This window comes from Panthera leo, chromosome F3 (assembly GCF_018350215.1).
Source record: "Panthera leo isolate Ple1 chromosome F3, P.leo_Ple1_pat1.1, whole genome shotgun sequence".
NCBI lineage: Eukaryota > Metazoa > Chordata > Mammalia > Carnivora > Felidae > Panthera > Panthera leo.
Window position 1 is genome coordinate 27,821,153 of NC_056696.1, and position 15,083 is coordinate 27,836,235.

The 15,083-nt window shown below is 43.1% G+C and overlaps 1 long non-coding RNA gene across 6 annotated transcripts in view; it reads left to right on the plus strand.

Annotated features, from left to right (window-relative positions):
- The first annotated feature begins 3,587 nt into the window (after positions 1-3,587).
- Positions 3,588-15,083, plus strand: part of LOC122211749 — a 44,892-nt gene continuing 33,396 nt past the window's right edge. For 5 of the 6 annotated variants that reach the window (XR_006198805.1, XR_006198806.1, XR_006198810.1 and 2 more), the window contains exon 1: positions 3,588-3,683. This is a non-coding gene — a long non-coding RNA (uncharacterized LOC122211749). Of the gene's footprint in view, positions 3,684-7,174; positions 7,303-15,083 lie in introns of those variants that run through there. The other variant, XR_006198809.1, reaches the window with a different exon arrangement.

The window sequence follows — 15,083 nt, forward strand, 5'->3', positions numbered from 1 at the left end:
AGGGTGGCGTTCAGCTGTTCCATTTCAATTCTACACAAACATCGGATTTATAGTGCTATTGTGTAATATCATTGTCTAATCCTAAAGAGGTTTTCCTATCAGGAAATAGAGATTGGGTGGTGGTGCGGTGGCAATCAGAGGGAAATTAGTGGATTACAGTGCATTTGGGGGATTCTTCCAAAGTTCTTCAGGCACAATTTTGGTCTTTGCTCTTGGGATTAAAAAAAAAAAAAAGTGTGTGTGTGTGTGTGTGTGTGTGTGTGTGTGTGTGTGTGTGTGGCTATCTTAGCTGTTGCAATCCCTGGGCTGCTTACGCATTAATAACATTCCAAAAATGCAACAGATTTTGTTTTTTCTGCTATTCGTATGCCAGGCATCTGGGGTGAGACAAGGAAAATGGAAACCTGAAAGCCTCCTGAAACTGTGCAATGAAGACGATAGCTTTTGATGGCTGGGGATTGGGTCTAATTTTCCTTTTCACTTACAAAGCTTCAGAAATTAAAGGGAGAACATTTAAAAAGGGGGAAAAAACCCTCTAAGTGCTTCATACCACAGTTAAAAAAAAGGAAGATGTATGTCAGGACACAGAGGAAATGACAAGGCATATTTGCAGTAATCAAGGCTTTGTTGCAGGGTCCACATATGTGGTGTGACAATAAAGCAAAGAGAAATTTCTTTAACACAGTACAACTTAAACGTTCAAAGGAGTTGTATCCACTTTAAATGGCCACCCAGCGAGCCCGTACATAATTCTAAGGAGAATATATCATCTTGCCAAACATTTTGGAAACATCTTTTGGAGTTGACTTCAGAGCCACCTAATGAGCCACATACGATTTTAGGCTCCTGACTGTAACAGCAAATATTTTTTTCCCACCCAAACTAGAATTTCCAGCCCTTTGTTACTCCTTTTTCTTCTTCTTCTTCCTTTTTTTTTTAAGAGAAGTGGGGCAATGGGGGGGGGGTGGGGGAGTGGGGTGAATATGCATGTGAGTGGGGGAGGGGCAGAGGAAGAGGGAGAGAGAGAATCTTAAGCAGGCTCCACACCCAGTGCAGGGCTCCATCTCACCACTGTGAGATCATGATCTGAGCCAAAATCAGGAGTCACCCAGCCGCCTCTATTTTTTATTCTTCTAACTGGACTTTAAAGACTTGGAAGTTTCCAAAAAAATCCTTGTCAAATATCTCTTAATGCAATTCCAAAGAACATGTCATTAGTGATAAAACGAAATTAATAATTGCTGACCGGGCTACACACATTTTTTGTTTCCTTTTTTCCCATTTTACCAATGAGAAAACTGAGGCTCAGAGAGAGGTTAAGCCACTAGATCAAGGTCACGGTTCAATAGTGGCAGAACTTGATTTGCTGCCAGGCCACCTGCCCCCAAAGCTCCTGCTTCTTGCCCTGTGCTGCACTTAAGTGAGCCCTCCAAAATGCTTCAGGGCAATGCCATTAGCCCTGGAAACTTATGTTGACCTCCCCAGCGGCCATTTCAAAAACACAAGGCTCATTTGGTTGTATACATTCTCATTTGTTTGTTTAAAGCCGGCGTCATCATTTTATGTCAACCGCAGAGAAAACGTACAACCGAACATGTTAATGGGATGCTACCCACAAATGAAGACGGACAGTGTTAATATTACCATTTAGAACAATGATTCTTAGGAACCGAAGGTGGGGGGAGGGAGCTCAGACTCCCACGTACTGCCCACCGGAATCTGGAGGGGGCTTGGTCTGAAAACAAAGCAGTGCTTTGTTCTGGTGCCTTTGTTCCCCTTGATATTTACGTTGAATTTCAGAAAATGAGAGGAGGGCATGTGATGTTTTAAAGTTTACCAAAAGGGGTTTTAAAATGCAAGGGTTTTAAATGAATATGGAAAATATTGTAAGAAGGAGAACATAATCTGCATCAGTGTTGTGGATATCTTTGCCTCTGTACCAGAAAACCCTGGCTGGTAAAAGCCTGAGGTAAGGAGGTCAAAGAAAACACATCTTCAATCCCCATTGTTTAATAATTCAGTGCAAACCCTCCTTATTATGCCTCTAAAATCATTATTGTTCCTTGTGAAGGGAGCTGGGGAGAGGAGCTGCAGCCTCTAGGCACAGACGAAGACTGAGCCTGAGCGTGTGAAGTTCCAGGAGCTGTGGACGTTCAAACCCGCTCCCTCCTCTTGACTGAGAAATGCTGGCAGTGACAGACGAATGCTCTCGAGCATCTGTTCAGTAGACAGTTGTGAATGGCGGATTCTTCCTAAACAAATTTATAGTTGCTGTGTAAACATTTCGGTTTGATAAATAGCTCCATTTGCACTAGCCTGTTGTTTGGTCAAGCAATGTGAGTGTGTGTGGCCTTGCACCTCGGAGACGGTGAGGGTGGGTTGATTGTCCCCTGGGTGAAATGCTCCATTGGAAAATCACTGTGCATTTCACCCTCTTCAGCTGCACTATTTCTATCCCAGTTTTCTTCTTTGTTTTTCGTATTTCCAATTATTTCTAACTAGATGGTAAGAGTCGTGGGCTCCAGGGGCCATGTCTATTCCATTCACTATGCACATAGCATAATTGGCACATGGCAGGCACTCAAAGAATAAATAATCCAAAGCTCTATCCTGCTTGCTCTATCTTGCTCGGGACTCTGAGCTGGTCATTGCCCAAAGCTCATTTGACTTCACTGGGTCAAATTCCAGAGAGAGCAGGAGAGTCAATTTTCAACGATGTCTAGGCAGTATGCCACTGCCAGGCCCTTCCTGCTACCCATTTGGAAAGCAAACCACTGCTTATCCAGCTAGCTTGTCAGAAGGAAATTCACTCCACACCACCCTCAAGGGGTCTACCAATCCCCATTCTGGAAATGCAAAGTCTGGATTTTTTCTATGCCTAAAGGCTGAAGGTTGCTCCCCAACTCCCCCGACCCAGAGGTGAAATCAGGGAGGGGTGGAGCCCTGGACAGCAGCCAGTGCCATCATCATGGCCTGCAGGGACAGTTCTCCAGAGGGGGTCCTTGGTCCAAGCCAAAGAGGCCAGCCCTTGGATGGGCCGGAAGGGGAGACCAGCTGCAAACTGGGAATTGATGTGTTTGTGAGCAGATAAGAATGAGAGAGGGGATGTCAAAGCTGAAGAGAGGCAGGAGCAGGTGGGAGGCCTGGATGGAGCCAGGAGTCAGCATGGGACAAGGTCCCACATGGTCAAGAAACCCTTCTGGTCAAGCCCTCCTATGCCACCATGCTGACATGGAACATGTGTTCTAGTCATGTTTTCTGGACTATAATATAGCCAATACTATCAAGAGAGTATTCAAAGGGGGGAAACTGAGTAAGCAAAACTGGAGGCCATGGGGTCCAGAGTGAGGGCATAGGATGATGGTTCTCATTAGAACATTAAAATCACCTGGGGAGCTTTTGAAGTCCACAGAAGCCAGACCTGACCCCTACAGATTCTTAGTTAATTGGTCAGAAGTGGGGCCCAAGCATCAGTGGGTTTTTAAAGCTCTCCAGGTGATTCTAATGTACTTGAGCCTGGCTCAGGCACAAACAGACAGGAAGCAGGGAGAATATGCTTATCCACTCAGCTTCTTGTCTTCCAGCCGAGCGCCTGCTCGTCCAGCTCACTCCAGGTACCACGACCTTGTAGCAGCCTATTCGCAGTCCAGAGAAACTGAAGGAAACTGATTGCATTAGCTCAGGTAACTGGGTTAATTGGGATGGTACCCTCTACTTTCTCCTTTTGGCAACCAGAGGATGGCCTTGAACATAAGCAATAAGGTGGAATTAGCATATAATACAGTGGCTTAACTTTAGACCAGGGTTGTCGGTAGCAAATAAAAATGCAGAACACCCAATTTGATTTTCGCTTCAAATAAAGAATGAATAATTTTAGTATATGCACCATGCAATATTTGGGGGCATATTCATAACAAAAAATTTATTCATTCATCTGAAATTCAAATTTAACAGGGCAACTTGTAATTTACCTGTGAATCCCACGTTAGACTCAAATCTTGTGTTTGACTTCAAGAGCATGACTAGATTTTTATAATAAAATTGAAAGACTGGCTTAGTGTGTATGTATTGGGTGGGTATAGGCCTCAATTTTCTGGAGATGTCCAAGTTTACACCTGCTTCACCAACATGAGTAACAGGCCTCCTTTCCCTGAAAGGTGTCTAGTTTGAATGATGAAGATGTGGTCATCCTGTTCATGGTGACCCAGGCCGAGGATGCCTGGCTGTACTCAGTAACACAAGAATTGTAGTTGGTTAGTTCCATAAAGGAGATGATCTCTGGTTTTCTTTCTGGTGGCCTGGGGTAATCGAACATGAACTCCACCTGGGTTGTTGTACCTTGCTGTACCTTGCTGTCTCACTGTAACCCTCCTCTGACTGGGGGAGGTGGACCCAGGCTGCCTGGGGCCCTGAGGGAGGCCAGGATGGCAAACCCCTCTGCTCCCAATATGCCCTGCACCTTGCCAGCAGTGGCCAGAGCTGTAAACCGTACTCACCCCTGTGCCCACCAGATCTGGAGGCTAAGGGAGGTGGCAGTAAAACCACTTCTGTATTTACCTTTAATTGGCGTCTTTATCTGCCTTGTAAAACCACTTGTCTAGAGGAAGTGTTTAGGGTCCCGATCTTACATCCCTCCTTAGGCAGCTCCAAAGAAACCAACCCCTGACCATGGCCCCGAGTCACATATTTGTCAGCCTGCCTCCCTGGGTGTGCACCCCACCTGCCTCCCTGTGTGCATGCACACCCCACCCATTCCTGAATAGCATGTACTCCCAGAGCGTCTCTGCTTCATGCTCGGTGCCCACTGTTAGCCTCACGTTGGCCTCTTGGCTTTGAATACCGGCCTCTCTTCTCAGGTTTATCACACCTGCCTCTCCCTCCACCTGTCCCTCTGCTTGACTTAGGGCTTTATAGATCCCTGAGTTACAGCATTCTTAAAGCTATATGATGCATAAGGGATACACCCTCTTTAATCTTTGGTCTCATGGGACCTGTCAGGACATTCATTACACCTGAGACCCTCAATAACCCATTCCCTACCTGTCACCCACTTGGGAGCAACATTCTTTCTGGGTGACACCATTCACAGCACAGCCATACTGCTCAGTGTCACAGACCTCACTGGCCACATCAGGCTCACTGCCTCCAGCCTGTCAACACAGAGCCCAGTTCAGGTCCTCCGTCTCCCTCTCTCTGCTCCTCCCCTGCTTGCACTCTCCCAAAAATAAGTATTTAAAAAATCATTTAAATTATTATAAGCATACTCAGTTGCTGGTCTTTGACTTGCTCTTAATATTTTTTTAATGTTTATTTATTTTTGAGAGAGAGACAGAGCACAAGCAGGGGAGGGGCAGAGAGAGAGGGAGACACAATCTGAAGCAGGCTCCAGGCTCTGAGCTGTGAGCACAGAGCCTGATGGCGGGGCTCGAACTCACAAGCTGAGCCAAAGTCAGAAGCTCAACCGACTGAGCCATCCAGGCGCCCCCTGATCTTTGACTTGCTGAACTAAATGTGGTATTACTCTCCTACTAAGCTGTCGGGGCACCTCCAGTTTCTCACAGATCAGGATGGATGATGGCAGGACGGTCCTCTCAGACAAGTCCCTGTCCAAGCTGAGTGCCCCACTCTTTCATATGGTCTAAAGTTTCATATGCACCACTGTTTCACATGGTGCAAAGAGGCTGCTCTGAGCTGCCAGACAACCCACTGCTGAGATCTGCATGTCTGGATCTCCAGGGATCTTATGTTCCCCAAATCCCTGCTGTGTACTGCCCCCACCTCCTGCAACACCACCTGTTATCCCAGCTGGATTGTTCTGACAGTTAATGCCTGGTCCCTTGTGCCCACCTCATCCTCTGTGGTCTTGGAGATTCCCCTGCTCAGCCCCACTTCTTGCCATACATGTAGTTTGACTTCCACTAAACACCTGGTCACCAGTGTGGTTTAGATTTGGCCTTCCCAAATAACTCTCAGCCAAATGCCTTCTGTGTTTCCATTCCAACAGCATGTTGTGGGTTGGGGGGTGGGAGGCAGATGGAAACTAGGAGAATGCTCAGGCAAGAGCAACCACCGAAAGGTGCCAGGGGGGAGCAGAGCAAACAGACAAGATAACCCTGTTTCCTGATAACCTTTTTTGTGCCTTTCTCCCCTTATCTCTAATTCATTGGGGCTGGAAAATGGTGACTCAAACCCCATGGTGGGGCTGAAAATAGAAAGGCCAACACAGGTTTTTCCCTACTCTAAGATGACTTAGAATATGAAACATTAAAAAAAATTGAGGCAGTGTGTTCTTTGATATTCCTAAAGAATCAATCAGTTGAATTAAGCAGATATTTAAGACATAGTTTACCAAAAACTTTAATTTGTACACTTTTTAAAAAGAGCTCGACTACTGTGTAAGGCTAGACACTAACTTACTGGAGGGCAAATTTACAACTTCCTATAAAATGAGTATATGCTATTGAACACTCAGCAAGACGAATGTTCTCTGTGTTAACTTAGCCAGCAAAGGCATAGGTTATACAAAGTCATTTCTGGTGCGTATCAACCATGTAGAACTATAAAATAAAACAATTCAGTAGCTGTTGGACCAGAGAAGAAGCATTTCTTTACTTAAAAAATTTCTTTTCATGTTTATTTATTTTTGAGAGAGAGGGAGAGACAGTGCCAGCAAGGGAGGGGCAGAGAGAGAGTGGGAGACACAGAATCTGAGGCAGGCTCTGATTCTGTCTGAGCTGTTAGCACAGGGCCCGACGCGGGGCTCAAACCCACAAACTGTGAGATCATGACCGGGGCCGAAGTTGGACGCTTTAACCAACTGAGCCACCCAGGCACCTCAAATATTTCTTTATGTTTTAGGGCCTCTCAGATGTAGCCCAAGATACTAAGTATCTCTAAATGTAATTTCTAGAATGACTTTTGTTATTGTGACACCTAAGAGGAACATCTCACACAAGGAATATGGTAATGCCACACTTGTGCATGTGCCTCTATACTTGTGTAATATTGGTTCTATGACTTTGAATTACTTTAAATTGTTTATGTTTATTTTTGAGAGAGAAAGAGAACGTGAGTGGGGGAGGGACAGACAGAGAGGGAAACACAGAATCCTAAGCGGGCTCCAGGCTCCGAGCTGTTAGCACCATTAGCACCTCGGAGCTGGAACTCACAAACCCCGAGGTCATGACCTGAGCGGAAGTCAGATGCTTAACAGACTGAGCCACCCAGGCGCCCCTGAATTACTTTAGATTCTGCCTTAGCTCCTTCCTGGCACAGTGCTTCATCGGAACTGCTCCTGCCCTGGTAAAGTACCCATGGCTCCTACATGTGTAGTGCTTGTGAACTTCATTTCCTGAGCCTCCTGATCTCACCTGCTTCATCCCTCTACCCCACCCCATTCTTTTGATAGCTTTTACTTCTAACCTGCTGCCTTTATATTATTGTGTTTTGCTCCTTCTGCTCACCTCTTAACGAGACAAAACAGCATTGGGATTCCAACTCTGCCACTTACTAATTCTTGGCAACTTGCTCAAACTGAGCCTCACTCTTCTCATCTGTGAAATAATAATAATGAACCTTCGATATGGTTACTATGAAGTTCAAAGGAGACAAAACATGGAAAGTGCTCAGAAACATGGCTGGCGCGTGGTAAGGATTCACTAGATGTTAGCTATTCTTACTACCATTTAGCTTTCCCAAGATGGCCACGGTCTGAGCCATTCTTTACATCTCTTTTGTTTGGCTTGACACATTCATGGATTGCTTTGATAGAATCCTCTCCAGGACGACCTAGCAACTTCCACACCTTTTATAGCCAGTCTTTGGAGCCAGACACAGGGTTCCTTACAGTAACAGGAGCAACCAGACAGGTATGTCTAACAATATCACCTCATTATCACAAATGCCAAATTTTATTAAGTCAAAAAGCACATTTGGAGAACTTTTTTTCTTTTTTTTACCATTTTGTTTAATTTATTATTTTTTTAAAATTTACATCCAAGTCAGTTAGCATATAGTGCAACCATGATTTCAGGAGTAGTTTCCCTAATGCCTCTTATCCATTTAGCTCATCCCCCCTCCCACAACCCCTCCAGTAACCCTCTGTTTGTTCTCCATATTTAAGAGTCTTTATGTTTTTGTTCCCCTCCCTGTTTTTATGTTATTTTTGCTTCCCTTCCCTTGTTTTCAGCTGTTCTGTGTCTTAAGTCCTCATATGAGTGAGGTCATATGATATTTGTCTTTCTCTGACTAATTTCGCTTAGCATAATACCCTCTAGTTCCATCCATGTAGTTGCAAATGGCAAGATCTCATTCTTTTTGATTGCCGAGGAATCTCCATTGTATATATATACCACATCTTCTTTTTAAAAAATTTTTAATGTTTATTTATTTTTGAGAGAGAAGAGCAGAGAGAGAGAGAGAGAGAAAGAGAGAGAGAGAGACAGAATCTGAAGCAGGCTCCAGGCTCTGAGCTGTCAGCACAGAGCCTGACGCGGGGCTTGAACCCACAAACCGTGAGATCATGACCTGAGCTGAAGTCAGATGCCTATCCAACTGAGCCACCCAGGCACCTCTATATCATATCTTCTTTATCCATTCATCCATCGATGGACACTTGGGCTCTTTCCATACTTTGGCTATTGTTAATAGTGCTGCTATAAACATCGGGGTGCATGTGCCCCTTCGAAACAGCATACCTGCGTCCATTGGATAAATACCTAGCAGTGCAATTGCTGGGTTGTAAGGTAGTTCTGTTTTTACATTTGGAGAACTTTTTATCATAAGTGTCCAATTCAAGATGATCTAATCTCGATCTTACCAAGAATATCATCTAAGACATTCTCAAAATGAGTGCATTGAAACACTTTTATAGGCAGTTACATTGATTCCATTTATGAAATTTAAATATGAATAATAACCCATGGAACTGGATAGAGGTATGCTTTCTATAATACTTCATGGTAGTTGGGAGGAACGTTATAATGACTTAGATCTGGGCATCGCAAACTTTCTTCTTAGGAAAACAGCATACATTTCACTCAGGTCCCATTTGTTGACTGTGGGATAGAATGGAAGCCTCTTCATATGTCATTGACATCGACCATCAAAGCATCTATGTTAAGCACAGGGTCTGTGTGGCAGTTTTAAAACATAGTACATTCTGCTATGTTCCACCTGTCCCTTTTGCTTGAGTCTGTACAGGCTTCAACAATAGAGTGTGGTGATTTTTGAGCAGGGTGGGGGCTAGAGTGAGCCAAGAGAGATGTCTATGGGTGCACATTGAAAGAGGCACTCACTCTCAGTGTGGGCATTAATGTGTGACTCAAAAATCTTCACACTTTGTGCCCACACCTTCATCCTACCGCAGACCTCTTTGCCTCTGATCTTTCAGTTCTTTTCCTTCTAGGCTTTTGACCAGACATCACTGCCTGGGAATCTACATATATTTTCACACTGGGCCCCTTCTCCTTCCATAAAGACTGGATGGCCAGGTATACTGCTCATTGGGAAGATTTTCCCTTTCCACTGTCTTTTAAGGCTACCTCTTGAAATATCCACAGACTAAACTAACCTATTCATAAACCAAGTTCAGACAGGTCTTTCAGCCGGTCTCGTGGGATCTCTCATATGGTCTGAGGTACAACCCAGTGTAACTATCTGGGTGGAGACATGGGGTCTAGGCCATGTAGGTATGCAGCTATCTTATGCCTTCAAGCCCTGCTTGGGCTTAATCCAGGATGTACCATGGTCAATTTTTTGATAAATTTTGCTGGACCAACCTGACTTTATGACTTAGTGAATGTGACAGAATACAGCTCATTAGCAGTTCCAGAATCATGGATACTTCATATCTCAAGGTCAAGTGTTCCATTCCTACTAGGACCTAGTCGTACACCTAGAGCTCTTTCTCAAAGGACACATACTTCTCTGATGTAACATGAATCCACCCCAGAGTCTGAGAAATCTGCACTGTGATTTTTTTTCTAGAGCTTGCCATAGACTCCTTACTGCACTAGGGGAAATCCACCAGTGCAACCCAGCAGCATAAGATCTGGTGAATCGTGTGGCTGAGGTGGCAGGGCTGATTGCTGCATGGCCTGGACTTGCTGCAGGGCTCTTTCCTGTGTATCTCCTGCTGCATGTTAATAAGCTGGAAGCCTTCGGTGTCACCTAGTATATTAGCTGGAATAGCATTTCTAGGGGTGTAATGTGTTGCCTCCAGAACCCAAAGGGGCACAACCAAGAGTCGTGCTTCCTTCCTTGTGGCAGCAGATGCAAGATGCAGCAGGTTTGCTTTTACTTTGATTTCACTGACTTTGTCTATTCTTTGCTGCTTCCTCCATAATGGAAAGGACCCAATGTAATGAATCTGCCACCAGATGGGCGAGGTGGCTGGTGGGTCCAGGTGGCTGGTGGCTCTCCCTGCCCAGGAACTCTGTGTAGGTTTTCACTGTTGGCAGGTTAGGCTGTCAACAGTGGCAGTAGCCATATCAACCTCGGTGAGAAGATGTCTATATTGTTGAGCCCATGAGGAGCTTCTATTCCTGTTGCCATGACTACTTTGGACTTGAATTCATTAAGCACTGGAGTATCTGGCTGAGATCCACAGAATAGGTCAACATACCATCTTGAGTTTTTGACAGCCTTCTATGCGGTGAGCATATACAAGCAAAACACACATCTTTACTCCGTGCCCACTTCAAGACATCCATCTCTATACCTTTTCCAGTCCTCCTGTCACCAATCTCCCCTTCCTGTCCTTTTCAATTCCCTAATCATCCATCCACTGTCCATGAATCAGTGCCTATTTTCAGTACTGACAGGGTCGATAACCAAATACACTTCTTTCATTTTGCACACTGGAAGGATTTCCCTTTACTACTCTCTTAACTTGCATCTGATTTGGGCTATTACGCTGTAGCAGTCCCCCTCTGGTTCATGCTGTGTGGAACCACGTATAAACCTGATCTGAGTTTTTCCCCCTCAGTCAGCTGATCATAATGAACTCCTGCTGACATCATAGTTATATACTGAGGAAAAGGAGGCAACGTCACAGGACTAGGTGCTGTGGGAGTCTAAGGCACAGCTCATACAAATTACTTGTGTCTTTAGAATTTTCTTGAGTCCTATTTCTTAGTCGTTATTTCTACTGATGGTCATTGCTGCTGAGCATACTCTCAATTTATAAGTTGCTGGATCAGATATCACCCAGTTCATGATGAGCAGCTCACTTTGTATTGTCACTTAATGTCCTAAGTGTCCCTACCAGGGCCCTGTAGCTCTGTTTCTTTAAAGAAAAAAGAATTTTATCTGAAGGAGAGAGCATAGCTTTGCTCCCAAACCCCAGGAGTCTACATTGTGATTCTTCTATTAGAACTTGCTAGAAGTAAACATCTCTCTTTGCCACTAATACTTGGAATGTGGCTGGATCTGTTAGGTCATATGACCAAAAATTGCTGTAGAACCTCTTGCTTTGGGCACTATTCAAAACTGGCAGCTTTTGGGTTATTCAGTAAATGGGCTGTAGTAACACATCAAAATTGGTGCATATTGTTTCTAAAACCAAGAAAAAAAAAGCCCCTGCATTTTCATGAGGTTTCTCTCCTACTCTATGGCATGCATGCATGCAAGTAAGGTATCTGTGGTGTTTGCTACTTTGTGTGCCTTGGGTCCAATTAGCATGCCATCAATTAATGGAGCATCATAATTTATGTAGAATGTTAAGATCACCAAGATATCTTTGGCCTAGATTATGCAGAAGGCACAAAAGTTGATGTAGCCCTGAGGCAAATCCTTGCCAGTTGAAAGCAAATGGCTGCTGGTGGGTCATGTAAATTAATAGAGGGGGAAACAAAGCATTCACTGGATCAATAGCTCTATATTAGAAGTCAGAGTCTGAGATGATTTGCTCCAATATATATACCAAATTGGAAAAGCAACTTCAAAAAAATGCCTGATTGATTTATGATAATCTATAATCATTCTCCAAAATTTATCTACCTTCCTCATCCACTGTCCACGTGTTAAATGGCAATGTGAATGTAATTGCTGCCTTGGGATCTTTCAAGTCTTTGAGAGTGTCACTAAAGTTGACAACTCCCCCGAGGATGCAGTATTGGTTTTCATTTATTATTCTCATTAGGAGAGGATGCTCCAGGATGCTTTACTTAGCTGTTCCTACAATAGCCATTACTCCATGGGTCATGAAGGTGGTGTAGTGATTCTCTCAGTTGCCTAGGATGTCTGTTCCAATTATACATTCAGAAACTTGGGAAATAAGCATATAATGAGTCTGTGGACCTCTTGAGCTCACTATTGGGTGAGCCTTGGGCCAAAACATCATATTTCCTGTCCTCTATAAGCCCCTGGTGGACCTGTAGACTATAGTGAGTTTTTGGGTCCTCAAGGATTAGTATCAAGTTAGAAGGCTGTGTTAGTTTCCTACAGTTGCCATAATGAATTACCACAAACTTGGTGGCTTTAAACAACAGAAATGTATTCTCTCATAGTTCTGGAGAACAGAAGTTTGAAATTAAAGTGTTGGTGGGGCTCTTATCCCTCAAAGTCTCTAGGGAAGGATCTTTCCTCACCTTTTCCAGTTCTGGTGGTTCCTGTTGGCTCCATGCTTCTTTAACTTCTGGCTGCACAATTCCGATCTCTGCCTACATCTTCGCATGGTCTTCTTTCCTTTGTCTCTATCTCTTTTAAGGGCATTTTAATTGGATTTAGGTCCCATTCTTTTCTAGCATGATCCTTATAATTACATCTGCAAAGATACTATTCCCAAATAAGATCATATTCTGAGGTTCCAGGTGAACATGAATCTTAGGGATCTTATTCAACCCACTACAGAGCCAGTGTTTAGTAATTCCATAAAACTATGGGTTTTTCATTTGTTCCTGTGTACAGCCAGTATAGCAAATGAATGTAGATCCTATACAGAAGGCTTGTAGAAAGATGTGCAGTGTATTTTTGTTGCAGTATTGCAGTGTCCTTCTTCAAAATGACCCAATCTCCCTTTCATTCAAGGGGCTACGGGTCTATACATCGGCTTAGATATGGGAACCAGCTGACAGAGCATATCAAATTAATTCTGGGGGTACCAAACACTAAATTACTACTACATACTTCTAAAGCACCACCTCCCACTCTGGTCCAAAGAATATTTTTAAAAAACTAACATTAGGTGGCAGTTTTCCAATATACTTAACAGTGGCCATGTAACTAGCTCCTTTGGTAGTTAAAGGGTATAGCCACAAAAAAAAAAAAAAAAAAAAAAAAGGAGAGCATAATAGTTAAAAAACAATAATAAGAAGCAATGAAAAACAACAGAAACAGAAATAAGGCAGTAGCCCATACTCCATCAGGCTTTATCATATTCTCCTACCCTGAGCTTCTAATTACTTATTCCTTTATCCTGATCAAAATCTGGATTAAGGAGTGTGCCAGCTGAGTAGGCGCCCAGAGCACCAATTAATAAGTAAACAGTGAAAAAAAAAATCAATGGAATACATTGGCTATATGGTGTCAGTCAATGCAGATCTTCACAGGAGGATTTTTATATAACTGGTGAAAACGTAATTTGGTCATACTCCCACCAGACTAGACAGTAATCTCAAATGGAATTTTTAAAATGTGTCTGTCCCACTAAAGAGATTTTGAATAAATATCTAAAGAGCATTGGCTTGCTCAGATCACGATCTCACAGTCTGTGAGTTCGAGCCCTGAACTGAGCTCCATGCTGACAGTGTGGAGCCTGCTTGGGATTCTCTCTCTCTCCTCTCTCTCTGCCCCTCCCCGCCTTTCAAAAATAAATAAATAAATGTTAAAAATAGTAGTTCTTAAAATGTGGAATGGCTGAACTGAGTTTGCTAGTTTCCCCTCTTTCTCCAGGGGAAAGGTGGCGGCCTTCTCAGAAGGTAGCCAAGCACTTGGTTAAGTTATTTCCCATTGTCTCATGGGACTCAGACAGTATGCCTACTAAGATGAGAGGTTTAGAGTGCTTTGTAAAGAGATATCAAGTGGGATTGTAGATACAGTGGCTACTTCTTGAAGCTTTCAGTAATATCTTCAAAGAAACAACGTTCTTTATACAATGGAATACTATTCAGACATAAAAAACTAATAACTAATACTATCCAGCCCTAGGAAAGAAGGAAATCTTGCTATTTGCAACAACATGGATGAAACTTGAGGCATCCATTAAGTGAAATAAGTCAGAGAAAGACAAATACTGTATGATCTCATGAATGTGTGGAATGTAAAACAAAAATGAAAACAAAACTCATAGAAAAAGAGATCTGATTTGTGGTTACTAGAGGTCAGGGGTAGGGGGTAAAGAAATTGGATGAAGATGGTCAAAAGGTACAAACTTCCAGTTATAAGATAAGTACTAAGGATGTCATGTTCCCACGATGACTATCGTTAACATGCTGTATGATATATTTGAAACTTCCTGAGAGCGTAGACCCTCAAAGTTCTCATCGCAAGGGAAAAACATTCTTTTTGTAACTATATGAGGTAATGGAGGTTAACCTAAGCTTACTGTGGTGATCATTTCACAACATATGTATGTCAACTTTTTATACTGTGTACCTTAAACTTAGACAGTGCTATGTGTCAATTATATCCTAATCAAACTAATTTTTTTCTGTTTTAGTTGGCACATCTGAAAAAAACAGGGAAGGAAAAAAATAGCTTTATTAAAGAGAGATACTTTCTGAAAAGCTAAAAAATCATGTACCTTGCAGGATTGTCAAAGCGCAATTTGTCTAAAATTATCTAATATTAATGTGGACAAAGTCAGAGATGTTAGACACAGAGGAAACATACAACTAAGGCCTGGATAGAGCCAGAGTACTGAGAAGAACATGATCCCCAGGCCGCTACTAGATAGACATGAACAAGTATGTAACAGTGTCCATAAGGAACATATGGTACAAGCAACTCACCCAAGGTATAGACAATAAAGGGGTGCATTATTTGTAGAGAATTTAAAACATTAATAAAATCTGTACTGGTCTTGAACCAGGAGCTCACTTCTGCTCAAGTGCATATTTTTAACCCTGTGGAACATGTTTCTG